The sequence below is a fragment of the Sinohyriopsis cumingii genome, unplaced genomic scaffold, assembly GCF_028554795.1.
Source record: "Sinohyriopsis cumingii isolate HCF-2022 unplaced genomic scaffold, ASM2855479v2 utg000552l, whole genome shotgun sequence".
In the NCBI taxonomy this organism is placed as follows: domain Eukaryota; kingdom Metazoa; phylum Mollusca; class Bivalvia; order Unionida; family Unionidae; genus Sinohyriopsis; species Sinohyriopsis cumingii.
In genome coordinates, this window is record NW_028315908.1 from 816,438 (window position 1) to 831,439 (window position 15,002).

Below are 15,002 nucleotides of genomic sequence, written 5' to 3' on the forward strand. Positions count from 1 at the left end.
GGTATGTTTCCACTTCTCGTGGCTATTCCAGCATTAATTTCCGCAGCCGCACCTGCCGTAGCAAAAGCAGCCGCATTAGGTGCTGTTGGAACCGCTGCTGGAATGGCATTAAAGAAAGCAACAGGGCGAGGATTAAAAAAGAGGGACCGGATTAAGATTACCGGGATCACGTTGGGGAAGAGGTCTGAGGCTTCCAGGAACACTTCGTTAATTATTCCAGCATCAAATTTTGATTTACTTGATGCTGCTAAACAACTAAAAATAAAAAACTTCAGAGGTGTTTTTATGCGAGATCAATTGCCGGACCGACCAAACAGCGCTGAAATGGGTATCATTAATCTCGATGATAATTCAGAACCCGATACTCATTGGGTATCATACGCAATTGATCCACTTGGAATCGTTTATTTCGATTCGTACGGGTTTGCTCCACCTCGTAAGATTATCAAGTATGTCGCGCCCCTTCACGCAGCGGTTTGGTATTCAACGCTACCAACACAAACAATGATGGATCCGCCAATATGCGGCAGTGAAGTAATTAATGTACTCGACGCTATATCAAAGTCTTCCACGGCACCTCATAAAGTCGTGCATGATTATGCAAGTAACCGCTTCGTTTTGAACGGATCTTAAATTATAATGGTTGATATTTACGGAAGATCTTCTTCTACCACTAAGAAAAAATCCGATGACATTGATTTGTCGAAGTACGCGACTAAAGATGAACTCGCTGATATTATGAACCTGGCTGGAGTTGACCGAGATGAAGTTGTTGTTTTTCAGAACCGATACGGAAAACTAAAAACTAGCATTATCAAATAGAATGATATAGTTCGACGAGTACTCGGTGCGGTCACGGATAACATTCCCGTGTTTACTGACGGCGGTAGAATCAGTGATTCAAGTATATCGTTTATAACCATCAGAGATGAAATTGCAAAAAGTGTTGCTAATCGCTTAAAAAATACCGGTGACATAATGACAGATGAACTCAGCATGAACGGAAACAAGATAAAAGTGTTAAGAGATCCAACATCCGACGAAGATGCCGCGACGAAAAAATATGTGGACGTTAACTACAATACCGTTGACGGTAAATTATCCACGTTGCGGGCCGAGTATGATGTGCACGTAGGCGCTTTTGGAAGATTTCGAAGAAATTTTCAAAAAACCGATGAAGTCATAGATACATTCTTCGGCACTCCGCACACTGTTGACATAAAACTTTCTGATATCAAAACTAACCTAGACGCAACTAAAAAAACACTCGAAGATGTCGTAAGTGGAATTCCTGATATCGTTAACAAAATTAGTCTGATTAAAATTCCAGCCGGAATAACTCCCGGGCATATTAAAATATCGTATGCACAGTATCATCTGGATTCGCAGCATGGTCACAGCAAAATAAAACTATTAAATATACCGCAACAGTCACTGGCTTGTATAGGCTGTCTGTGTTCAGTGCTGCAAAATTCGAGATTTTCACAACGTACCCATGACGTCATTCCACCGACACGTTTTCTGGAGTTGTGCCTATCATATTAAATAAAGGAAGCGAAGAAATATTTATTCTGGAAGCAGCTGATAAGAAATTAACGCAACATCTTTCTGGCGGTGTCTAGAATTTGTAGCTGAAACACCTCAATTGGTTACTGTATAAAATATAATGAGTACCTCAGCATCGCAACATTACAGGTACAGTCAAGCACGTGAATGGCAAACGAACTTAAAAAATCGAGTCGAACAATACACGGTAAAAATAAATAAATATCGACGACGACTAGTTATCGTTGACGTAATCGTTTATTGAGTATCCGCTGTTGTTGTGTCCACCGGCGTATTATTATCAACGATAACAATTATGGCGCCAGTAGCCGTAACAATCTGTATTTCAGCTACAACATCAATTGCAGGTGTGCTCAATATCATTGCAAAAAAGATAAGTACTTGCACGAATAAAAAATTATCCGATTACATGATAAAATTACACACAGCGACGGTAGCATACTCAAAGTTATTTTTGTTGTTATCAGCGAGTCTTAATGATGGAATCATCTCCGATTCTGAGTTTACAGAAATGATTAAAATATATCACGAATGCGATGGTATTAAAGGCACAAATATATTAAATAATGACATCACTAGAGCTACTGCAGCAGATCGTGACAAACACAACTCCACCAAAAACAACGATGATCTCAGTAAGTTCGACTAATCCTGAATTTAATGTCAGTTTTCCAACTGCGATTCCAGCAAAAGAAATCGCACTGGCAGAGTTACGAGTATATTACAGTTGGCAAAATATCAGATCAAAATCATTTAATGGTACACCAGCAAATAATTCGCTTGTATTTGCTAATAAAAATAAAGATGATGGAACACCTGACTGGAACGTTGTTGGGATACCCACTGGCAGTTATGAGATTGAAGAGATCAATGAAGAATTTGCGCGTAGAATAAAATCAATAACCGGAAAAGAAGCAAAGATATTAATTAACGTTCATGAGCCGACGCTATCTTCTGCGGTTGAGATACATTCTCCTGATTACGTCGTTGATATTTATCAATCATCGATAAGATCCGTACTAGGTTGGTCTGATATTGCGCCAAAATATCATGGACCACCAGAACCACGTCGGGATGATTTTACAATAAATGAAAAGAAATTTATAACAGCTCCAGGATATCGAGATGAATATCCTTGGAGACGGACTGGAATTATCGGAATTGTAACCGCTCCTGATGGTGAACATCTTCCTGAAATAATAGAACAATTGTGTACCCATGATGATAAAATGAATCCAATCATCGATGGAGGATTTATTCAGTCATTTTCTGATCCTGTTAATTCTGAATTTAGACAATCAATCAACAAACTACGAAATTTCTTTTCTGACATCACAAAATACTACAGTGATGATGTAAAACAACAAATCGTTGAGACCATAAAACATCTAAATCAGGTTATATCAGATCTCAGATACATCAATAAAACTGTCATTTGGAGTATGATTAGCTCCGATGATGCTGATCATTATACAGAACCACGTACAACAAGGACCCTTGAACGATTGTTTCTCAATCACTACAAAATAACTGAACAACAATTACCAACATTTGTAATACCAGGATTTAATGCCGACGAACTAGTAAAATCACTCTACGATATTATCAACCAAAACTTTCCTAAAATCATCGAATCATGGAGAAAAATAGCCCCACCTCCGCTTGTTCTCAAACATGATAACGATCCATAAGGCGGCGGCAGACATATTTCACCAGGAATCGTTAATATAACATCGACAATTGCGGTTAATCTCGTTTGTGATGTGATCGATGGTAGCTATCAAATAGATCTTGGAAAATCAAATCAGGCTCAACAAGGGTACATTTTATAGACGTTCACACCACATGTTTCCCCTGGGTATTTGATCGTGCAAGTACCAACCAATCCTGTATATTAGCGGTTCATAATAATATGTTAACAAGAAATAAATTTTAAGTTCACAGACCACCTCGGACGCTTAATTGACCTGCGGGGAGAGGAATTAATTGTGAAGCTGTATGTGAAATCGTAGATTTTTCAGAAATATTTTTTCTGAAATATTTTATTATTATTGGGGTTAGTAGTACTCAAAATTAACAAAATCAGTCAGTTTCTTAATTTTGACGGGGTAAATGTACTCAAAATTAACAAAATCAATCAGTTTGTTGATTTTCATGGGGTGGTTGGTACTTAAAATTGTGCAAATCAATCAGTTTTGCAATAATTATTATAATCTGAAATATTTTATTCTGAAATAATTATTTTATTCTGAAATATTTTATTCAGAAATATTTTATTTATTCAGAAATTGACGGGTAAATGGTACTCAAAATTAACAAAATCAATCAGTTTGTTAATTTGATGGGGTAAATGATACTCAGAATCATGTAAATCAATCAGTTTGTTGATTTTGATGGGGTGGTTGGTACTTAAAATTGTGCAAATCAATCAGTTTGTTATTTCTGATGGGGTGGTTGGTACTCAAATCGATCAGATTTATGATAAATAAAAAATACTTCAGAATAAAAAAATACTTCAGAAATATATATTTCAGAATAAATAAATCTTTAAAATAAATTTTAACAAAAATAAACAGTAGCATGATGAGCGGTTATCAATTTCATGGGTTCTTGCACTGGCCTGTGTCTCCATGGGATCCTTTGTTTGAGACTTTTGTCTCCATTTGAGACTTTTGTCTTCATTTGAGACCTTTCTGATGGTCTTTTCTCGGCATTCCATGATCGTTTCTTTTAGCCAAACATTCTTTCTGAATGTTTTTTTTGTGATTACCCATGTGACTTAGAGCTTATACATCCACGCTGCTGTTTATTTTAGGGACGATGCGCCAGTTTCATGTACACCCCCCAGGAGAAAACCCGGGGTTGCAAAAATGCACTCACACTACGTGGTTTTCGTAGTGTGAGATGTACACTGGCTGCTGCCGCCCCCACTTTATACAAGAAAAACTCTACCATAGGTACCGTCGACAATATGCCTGTTGCGAGATTCGAACTGCTGACCCCCAGAATGAGAGTCAGATGCACTACCACTTGCGCCATGGTTCTAATCTACTTGTATATGTTTCAGAAGTTATTATATAGTTAGCCATTCGCTGAAGAAATCAGTATTGGGTATTTTTCCCCAAATACAACTGATTTTCAGTTCTTAACACAGAAATACGCTATATAAAACGTATTTCTGCTTAACAAGTCAGATTTAAAAGTTAGTTATTTTTCGGGATAATATATGTACGTGAAAAACGATTCGAAAAACGTTCTGGCTACTTGCTATTTGTTTTATTAATTACTATCGCAGAAGACAATACAGATGAACCAGGAAAACCGAACGAGTTTAAGAAAATAAAAAATACTGTTTCTTAAAAGTATATTGTTTGTGCTAAATATACCATAATGACAGTCACGGATATAAAATAAGGGAGATAACTGATACTCTTCCTGTAAGACAACGGAAAAAACTGATATTCTTCCCGTTAGCCAGCTCTAGACAAATCGAAATTAAATAAGTACGGTTTGTCGAACTCAACTGACTTTAGAAATACACAGAAAAAATATTATTTACAAGTTTATATTTATGTACAACAATTTTCCGCTTACGATCGTAAACACGTCTGCGGATCCGTGACATGGTCAAAGGGAAGTAACTCAATTACATGAGTATGCTCAACGGAGTTATCTCCCTTGTTCAGGTAAGTAGTATGCGAGTGCAATACAGACCAAAAAAAAATTAAATACTAAATAAATAGTTAATAAATATAATTCGAGGTAATTACTTACTGACTTGATGATTTATCTCCATTATTGATGTTGAAAGATGATTCTTTGCTCATATTTTTTAGAGAAAGCGGATTTGGTTATAGTTTCCGCGACTTTTTGTACTGAATGCGGATGAATATCAAAGTATTTGCCAGCTGAATTTATTGACTGAAATATCATCTCTTCGCCGGTCTCTACATTGAGATAGCTTGAAGGTTGGATAAATTGTTATTAAGTTTATTTCCATCAATATGGTCGATCACAAGACCATTTTTAATCATCCCCTTGTGACACTCGTATACGAATCGATGACAATGATACGTTTTCTTCCCAACAGTAAATCTTAGATAACCAGTATTATTAAAAACACCAACTGGTCTTTTCAACCGACCGTGTCTCATCATACCATTACGATTTATTCGTAGTTTGTTATTGTAGGATGCTTTATAAACTCGTTGTTCATATTTTGCTCCATTTATATAATAATAGTATTTGTTTAAATCATAATTTGCCTGAAGACTTATTTAGATAGTCCTCTACGGATTTTATAGATCTGTCACTGTCATTACTATTTTTTATCATAGTATCTTTTAAGCTCACGATATTTTCTTCCACCAACATTTGCGCATAATTGTGTTTTTTCTCGTACTCCGACACCACATCGCAGGCACGGTATTGGTCCCAAGTTTCCACGGTGATTGCTCTGCAAGTGTTGTCCGCAGAATTCGTTTTTACAGGATTTATTACAAGGAGTCAATGAACCGATCATCAATCATTTGCATCGAGACATTATTCATAATATTTTTGATTTAAATACTTGTTTGAAATATAATATGAACGAGTTCGATAGATTATCCAAAATCAAGCCCTGGAGCGGAGATAAATTTAATCTCGACAGAATATCTCCAGACCTACCGATGCGAGATCTGGTTGATCCGAAAAATAAAAGTTTGATTAATAAAATTCACGGCGCCAAGAAAGAATTTCACACAGATGGTGCATCTCATGTATGGTCAACGTTCAAGATTATACGCAACGGTGTAATCGACGCTACGATGAATGACGAACGAACCCCAACTATCATTAACTATATTGATAATCGAAAGTATCTTTTCAGAATAAAATTTGTCGTGCTAACAGAAACAGGTAATTGGATTATCCGTGACAAATATGATCCTGTACACAAGGGTGAAAAAACTGTCGTACTAAGTAAAGATTCCAAACCAGGTCTATTGACTGGCATTGACAAACCGTATTATGAGCGAGCGTGTCCTGCAACAGCAGTTATTTATGGAATCTATGTGATAAATGAAAAACCCAGTGTTGATAAACTGGCCCCGATGAAATTTTAAAAAATAAACCGTGTGGCTGAACGAGTAACAGAACATTTTACCGTTTCGACTCGTGGAAACGGCTTAACGGATAATAGACGTAAAATAATGAAAACGTGGGGAGAAATGGTTAAAGATACCGGGGCGTCAATCAAAGATGTGACTGAGTTAGGAAAAAAACTAAAGTTCCCAATAACTGTAGCGACGATAACTGGAAAAATATTATATGAATCAAAATATAAATCAAAAGGAGCTTCGATTAAAATTATTGATCATAACGCGCATGCATGGACCAGCGCAGTAACAGTGTTTCCACGAAATCGAACTGTTAAATACTATCGGAGATATGTTTGATTTTATCAACGAAATAAGTAAAGACGATCCTGTGTCAGTATGGTTATTTCAGAGTTCTAACGAAGAATCATGCATGGAAGAAAAAAATTAATTTGATCAGTTTGTACGACCTAATGGCGTTATTTATCGAAAAGATCTTCTCAACGAGAAAATGAAAAATCTTGCACTGCAATATACTGATGATACTGACGAACTATTGAGCAACTGTTTTACTGTTCCGTCAGTTGCGGCTCATTTTGCTAGAAAGAAAAATTCGTGGAAACCAACTAGATTTGATTTCTCAATGACATAATATCCAGTTGTGTCGAATATGGACACGGTGGATTATGGAATACTAAATATGATCACATAGATGTTATTTCGGTTGATATGGTCGCGTGTTATCCCGGAAGTTTTCTCCTGATGGGAGATTGTTCTATGTACTTTAAAAGATTCGGTCATCCGACACACGAAATGACACAAGTATCAATAAATGGACCATTACCGGATTTTGACCTGACTGGATTCGCTTGTATCGAGTCATTCGAGTTTGCTATGGGACTTCATCCAATTTATTATGGGTTTTTTTCAAAATATTTTTCAGAAAAAATGTAGGTACCAATAGTATTATTACGGTATATGCTTGATTGTGCGATGTTAATATCATTGATTGTAAACGAAGCAATTATATCATATCGGAAACAAACCGAAGTTTGGTTACCACAACAAAAACTATTCTGATGATGAAAACCTGGATAAAACAGATTACGAGAATAAAATTACGAAAGATCTTGCCAGAAAAATAATTGTCAAGTTCAGTCAAGGAGGATCATACGATCATAAACGACATTGTGCAAGATTGATCATGGACGATGCTGAGTTAGATTTTATAATCGCTGATACAACGAGTAGAAACACGTTTATAAATCGAAAAACAGCTTTCCTGCCAAATGGAAATAAACTAGGTACAATTGTGAGCTACATGGACAGTGAGTCACCTCAATATACTCATTTAAGATCTTCAATGCTCGCATATGTTTCGATAAATCTATTATCGATGATAAATAAGGTTTCTAAATTTGCTGTCATAGTTGCCCTGGATTCGTTTTATATCAATAAAAAATACTCAGGATTGCTAGAACAACTACATATCGATACTTGTGCACAGTGGGGTTCATGGAAGTTCGTGGAGAATAAAAAAAGATAACATACTCGATTATTCCAAATCCGCTGATGTTACGATTAAAGATATTTACCTGATAAATAATCAGATATCAAAATTATCATCTGCACCATCGGTGTACGATCCAATAACCAGAAATAAAACGGTTTATCGGAACCGACCGGGAGGTTCTGTTAAGACGACTCGAGCAATCGAATTATTTCAGAATTCAGATATGATTGTTTTAACGCCTACACATAGACTCGCGCGAGAGATGAAACAACGAGGAGTGCAGTCGTGTACCTATCACAGCTTCTTCCGATGGAAGGGTGATGCATGTACTTCTTCGAGGCTGGGATAGAAATATATTCCAAGGATTATCGTTTGGGATGAAATATGTACAGTACCGTTAGAAACATTAAAAACATTTCTAGATTGGCTATTAACAAAAAATACTGATGTGAGAATGTGTGGCGATCACGGTCAACCACCACCTTTTGTTGGACCATCTCCACATGATTGGCTGAAAGATTTTGTTGACCACTTCAAAGAAGTGGCTGATGATCATAGAGCACTTGATCCAGAATTAAGTGAGTTTAAAAAATTAATCAGACTACAGCCGAATACAATTCAATGTGAAGTAATGCGTGAGATAATTTCAGAAACACCCATGAAAGACTTTCTGCAAACGTTGAGACCAAACGATCTGATAGCTGCAAGTAGAAAGATGGTCAGAGACACACTTCAGCAGCGGTTGTTTCAGTTACAACGAGAGAAGTTTCCAACGTTGCCAGTTCCGTTATGTTATCAACCATCTGATACACGGCGGCAAAATATTGATGTTGATATACCAGGACAGATCGAGAAACAGAATTTAGTATTAAATGATATTGTCACAGTTGATGTCAATGTTGTTGAGGATGCGCTAAAAACAAATAAATCCCCGTGGACGCTAGGATACGCGATGACGATTCATTCTTCTCAAGGATTAACTATTACTGATACAGTTGTTTGGATCGTCGATGATCGTATCGAGTGGTCAAATTTGGTTTATCTCGCAGTGTCTTGAGTCAGAAGAATATCTCAACTACGAAGGATTATCATGAACGAGTCAGTGATCAATGATGATGATATTGACAGCGATATAATAAGAAAAAAATTAGCTGGTTATAAACAGTGTGATAAAAAGAATAAACTCGACTTTGATCTTGACGTTGAATTTATTAATACGCTGAAACAACAGCAGAATAATCACTGTGCAAGTTGTAATTGTGTAATGTTATGGCGGTATCTGAAAAATGATCCAAGACAATTTACCATAGATAGGAAAGATAACTATCTCGGCCATACACGAGAAAACACGATGTTGACCTGTCTTGAGTCTAATCGACGTAGGGGTGCTAGTTGAGTGATTGCGGTGGTAACTGTGTATCTTCATGAATCACCTGCAATTGTTCACGTGTATAACCACGTTGAGGAGCAGTTGAATCCAGTCTGTAGATTGCGGGTCTACCAGTGGATCTTGTTACGCTAGATATCTTGTGTGTCGTAATACTCCAAATAGGATAAGTCGCTCTTTTTTACCACCTTCAAGTTCACCGGGTTCATATAAATATCTTACAGTGTATTACCCAATACTGGCTGCGCTGAAAAATCACGTCGTTGTACAGGTATATTTTGTTTGGTAATTGCGTTAATAGGTTTCATATTGGTTGTTCGAGTAATCTCATTATTTAACGCAGTTATCACACTTGGTAATCTTGCAACCCATTCGCGAGATCTTTTATCTTGAATGAATTCCTTCGCGTATTGATATCCAAATAACCGCTCAGCAAGTGTTCCATTGAATCGTTCAACAATTGCCTTATCACGATGAATTGCAGTATGTCCTCGTCTGATTTTGACATTATGTTGCTTCATTAACGATGATACTGGACCAAGAAATTCTTAGTCAGGATCAACCTGTAATAGTTGTGGCCATCGTAATGGTCCTTGTTGATAAATTCGTTCAAACGCATCGGCTACTTCAGAAGATGTTTTCGTTGATAATGGTTCTGCCTCTTTATATCTACTTGCAACGTCAATGACAGTTAAGGCGTATTTGTATGTTATTTGACGTCTATTTACTTTAATCGTATCATAAGGTAAAAACAGAATATCTGCTTGATGAACTTCATTAGAAACACTAACATCGAAATGTGAGTACTGAATTCGTTTCGGTGATGGTAGGTAAATTTGCTATATTGCTTGTTTGGATAACCACGCTTTAGCAGTAGACTGTTTGACTTCTGCTGCATCAGCGAGTTTACTAATTGCTGCTCTACCCCTCCAGTATCCCCTTGGACTATAATAAATTGATTACATTTATAATTAATTACCAGCTCCTAATACGAGTTTACCTTTCATCGCAGATTTTACTAACCAGTTAGCTAAATGATTCTCTGATATTTTTATTTTTTATGGAATCTAGCGAATGAATCAACTTCACATCTGCAATATGCCTATGTTGTAGATCTTTATTTTTATAAGCCACATCATGAACATGACATGCTTTATCAATATCATTTGTGGGATACTCACCTGGTTTTGGTTGATCCTGATTGTCAAGCCTGATATAAAGTCGAGTACCAGGACCACAATAATTATATCCTGGTAGATGTTTTTCTCCAGGGTATTTAGCCCATGGGGTTCCTGGAAACTTTGACATTAATGGTAGCAATATCACCACCGTCTTTTTGGGTAAAAAAGAAAACTTTTTTGTTACATACTGCACACCTTCCACCATATGCTATTCTTTTATTTTTTGTTGTAACAGTAGATAGATCATTAGTTGGAGTTTTAACTTTACAATGTAAACAACATAGATTCGTATTATTTATAATATGGATATAATTGATTTCTCAGCGACACGAAAACAAGAGCCAGTTAAACACCATCCTGCGTTGCCAAATTCGATCAGAATGATAATAATATGTCCATCTGGATCGGGTAAGACGCAATTATTATTAATCTGATAATGAGATGGTTGTATTTAGTAGCTCTCCATCAGTTGATGATCAACGATGTTATGATGTACTTAAAGATTTTAATGAAAACGCAAGATTACTGGACGAAGATAACGATGTTATCGAGTTTATAACCGATATTGATGAAGCGCCGAATGTTGATGTTTTAGACGGATTTATTAATAATTTAGTTGTATACGATGATGTGATGCTGGATAAGCAATCAAATCCTGCTAGAATTTTTTCACGTGGCAGACATAAAAACACTGATGTGATTTATGTTACTCAACGATACACACAAATACCAAAAGTAATCAGAGATAACTAATATTTTAGTTATGTTTAATGGAGCTGATATGCATACGTTGCGAAATATTCATCAAACTTGGTGTAGCGGTGACATGGATATAATTAAATTCAGAAATTTCTTTTCACAAGCACAATCAACCCAGTACGGGTTTATAACAATAAATTTACATGATCCTAGAACAAGATATTGTATTGGACTTGATAAAATATTTTGATAAATTTATAGCAGCAGAGGGGGCGGGGCCTCAATGAGACGTCCGGTGGGTAAACGCAGATTGCAATAAAAACTCTTGGTCAGGTTAGACGCTTTGGTTCAGTGACCTTATTTTTTTATTTCGGAAGAAGCTTATATTTTAAGCAAATCACGTTTCAGACAAGTGGTCTGTTCGCCCCCTCTGCTGCTCCTGATGTTATCGGTACCGATAAGTATTTTAGGACAGATAGAATAGTTTATATCTCATCAATAAAATCCACTAACAGTGTTAAGCAGATGAAGAAAGAAACTGCGTCTGTAAATGTCATACTTTTCAAAGCCATTGTACATAAAGCACATAAACTAAAAGGTGAAAACTGACACCATGTTCAATACTTGAGAAAAATATGAAACGACACTATAGTTGCCAGCACAATGTAGATGAAGATATCTGTATGAAGCAAATTTTACAAATTCGTCCACGTCGTGCCATATATAAGATAATGGTGGGCTTATAAATGTCCTGTACACAAACATTTCAACGAAAGCCATATGGAGAAAAGTGAGGAAAGTGCGAAGCTAAAGGGGGATATTGGTAAAAGCTGTCTCGCTTTAATTAAGTTGTATAGCATTGCTAAACAGATACTTTTCCGTCTCACTTCTAAAGGCTAATAGCTATGGTGGATATATATATATATATATATATATATATATATATATATATATATATATATATATATATATATATATATATATATATATATATATATATAATATTGCGAATAACAATCCTTTCAAGTGCACTGGATCCTGGCAAGGAATCACGTGTGTCAGGGATCGATTTAGATAAATGCAATAAACTGACAACAAACCGTGCGAAACTAGTATCTATCTGGCCTGAGCATTTTCGACTCTTGAATGAGTCTTTTTCAAAGGCAAATACAAAACATAGACAAGACAAACAAATAAACAGAAGAACGGTTATGTTTGCGAAATTTTACATGTCTGTTTCTACAGGAATTAAACATTTTATCTTTAAGATTAACAAGAGACTTTTGGACTCCAAGGAGTATAGAGGAAAAGACACTTGTTGTTGTTGTAGGGTTTAACGCCATTTTTCAGCACAAGATAGGCTATACATGGCGGCCAGTATTAATGGTTGAGGAAGAACCCAGAATAAACCCGGAAAGAACCACCGACCCACGAGAAGCTACTGGCAAGCTTTCTCACATAACCACATTAGCCGAATCCGAGACTCGAACCGACGCAGACAGAGGTGAGATGGCAGTGATCCGTAACAGTGAGCGCTTTAGACGACTCGGCCACTCGGGGCCCCTAGGAAAAGACAAGGAGGTGAAGAAATCAGCAAGGAGAGACAGGAGAGAATACACAGAGAGACTAGCAAAGGAGGCGGAGGCAGCAGCAGAGCAGAAAGACATGAAGACGGTGTACCGGAACACCAAGAAACTGGAGGGCGACTACGGCCAGCACCACGACCTTCCAGTGAGAGATGAAGATGGAACCCATGTCACAGTGGAGGAGGAGAAGCTGAAGAGATGGAGGCAACACTTTGAGTCCATACTGAATCGCCCAGACCCGCCAGTACTCGCTGACATTCCTGAAGCAGAGGAGGACCTTGACATCAACTGCGACCACATCACTGTTGTGGAGGTCAAGCAGGCCATCCACAAGCTGAAGAATGGGAAGGCACCTGGCGATAATGGAGTATGTCCCGAGATGCTGAAGGCAGAAGACACAAAGACACCGCAGTTTCTTTGCTAGAGTCTCCAAAAGATATGGGATAGTGAAGAAGCCCCGAATGACTGGAAAGCAGGAATCATCGTCAAACTTCCCAAAAAAGGAGATCTGGGGAACTGCAACAACTGGCAAGGAATCACCTTACTATCCATCTCCAGTAAGATTTTCAGTCGCATCATTCTCCAACGCATCACAACAGCTGTGGACGGCATCCTACGCCAGGAATAGGCAGGCTTTAGGAAGGGCAAATCCTGCATCGACCACATCTTCGATCTGAGACAGATCCTTGAGCAGTCCCATGAGTGGAATGGGTCCCTTTATGTGGTCTTTGTGGACTTTGAGAAGGCCTTCGACAGCCTGCACCGAGCCTCTCTGTGGAAGATCCTACGACACTACGGCATCCCCCAGAAACTTGTCAACGTCATCAGGTCCATGTACGAGAACTTTGAGTGCAGAGTCATCCACAACAACCTACTCACTGAACCATTCAAGGTGGAAACCGGAGTGAAGCAAGGATGCATTCTCTCGCCGATCCTCTTCTCACTGGCCACTGACTGGATCATGCGCCGCACCACAGAGGGCAGGAGGCAAGAAATACAGTGGACGCTGACCTCTGTGCTGGATGACCTGGATTATGCCGACGACATTGGGTTGCTGGCAAGCAGACACCAGGATATCCAACAAAAGACACAACAGTTAATACAGACAGCAAGCACCATAGGTCTTCGAGTCAACATAGGGAAGACACAAGTCTTGAGGAAGAACACTAGAGTGGGTGACCCAATCACCATCAACGACCAGCCTCTGAAAGAAGTAGACGAATTCACGTACCTGGGCAGCAAGGTCGCCACGGATGGAGATTAAGGCCAACCAGGCCTTCGCAGTGCTGAAGCCCATCTGGAGGACAACAAACCTCAGCGCCCACACGAAGATCCGTATCTTCAAGAGCAACGTGCTGAGCGTCCTTTTGTACGGGTCAGAGTGTTGGAAGACCACTGCTAACATAGAACGCAAGCTCGAAGTCTTCCAGACCAAGTGCATGCAACGGATCATGAAGGTCTTCTGGCCAAACATGATCTCGAACGAGGAACTCCGGCACAGAACGGGCGCAAGCACCATCGCTGAGACCATTGCAACTCGTCGATGGAGATGGCTCGGCCACGTCTGCAGAATGCCCCCTGACTCACTACCAAGGGTGGCACTGAGATGGACTCCACAGGGAAAAGGAACCGTGGCAAACCCAAAGAGACCTAACTCCGAACCGTGGAGCGAGAACTCAAGACCAGAGGCCTCACCCAGCAGACCGTCCCCATAACAGCAGCCGACAGACCAAAATGGAGCTCCCTTGCTGTCGCCTCAAGCACCAGACGGCGCAGAGAGGATTGATTGATTGATTTATCTTTATTACGTTTCAACTAGTTTATTTCAGCTTGTCCCTAATACTTGAAAATATTTGTATTGACCTAGAAATTGATGAGCCATAACGACATCTGCTTTTTATGTAAACTTAGGTAAGCACAAATAATATCCCGGATATTTTATTGTTATAGTAGTAAATATAAACTATTAAGCAAATTTAGTGAATTATTTAA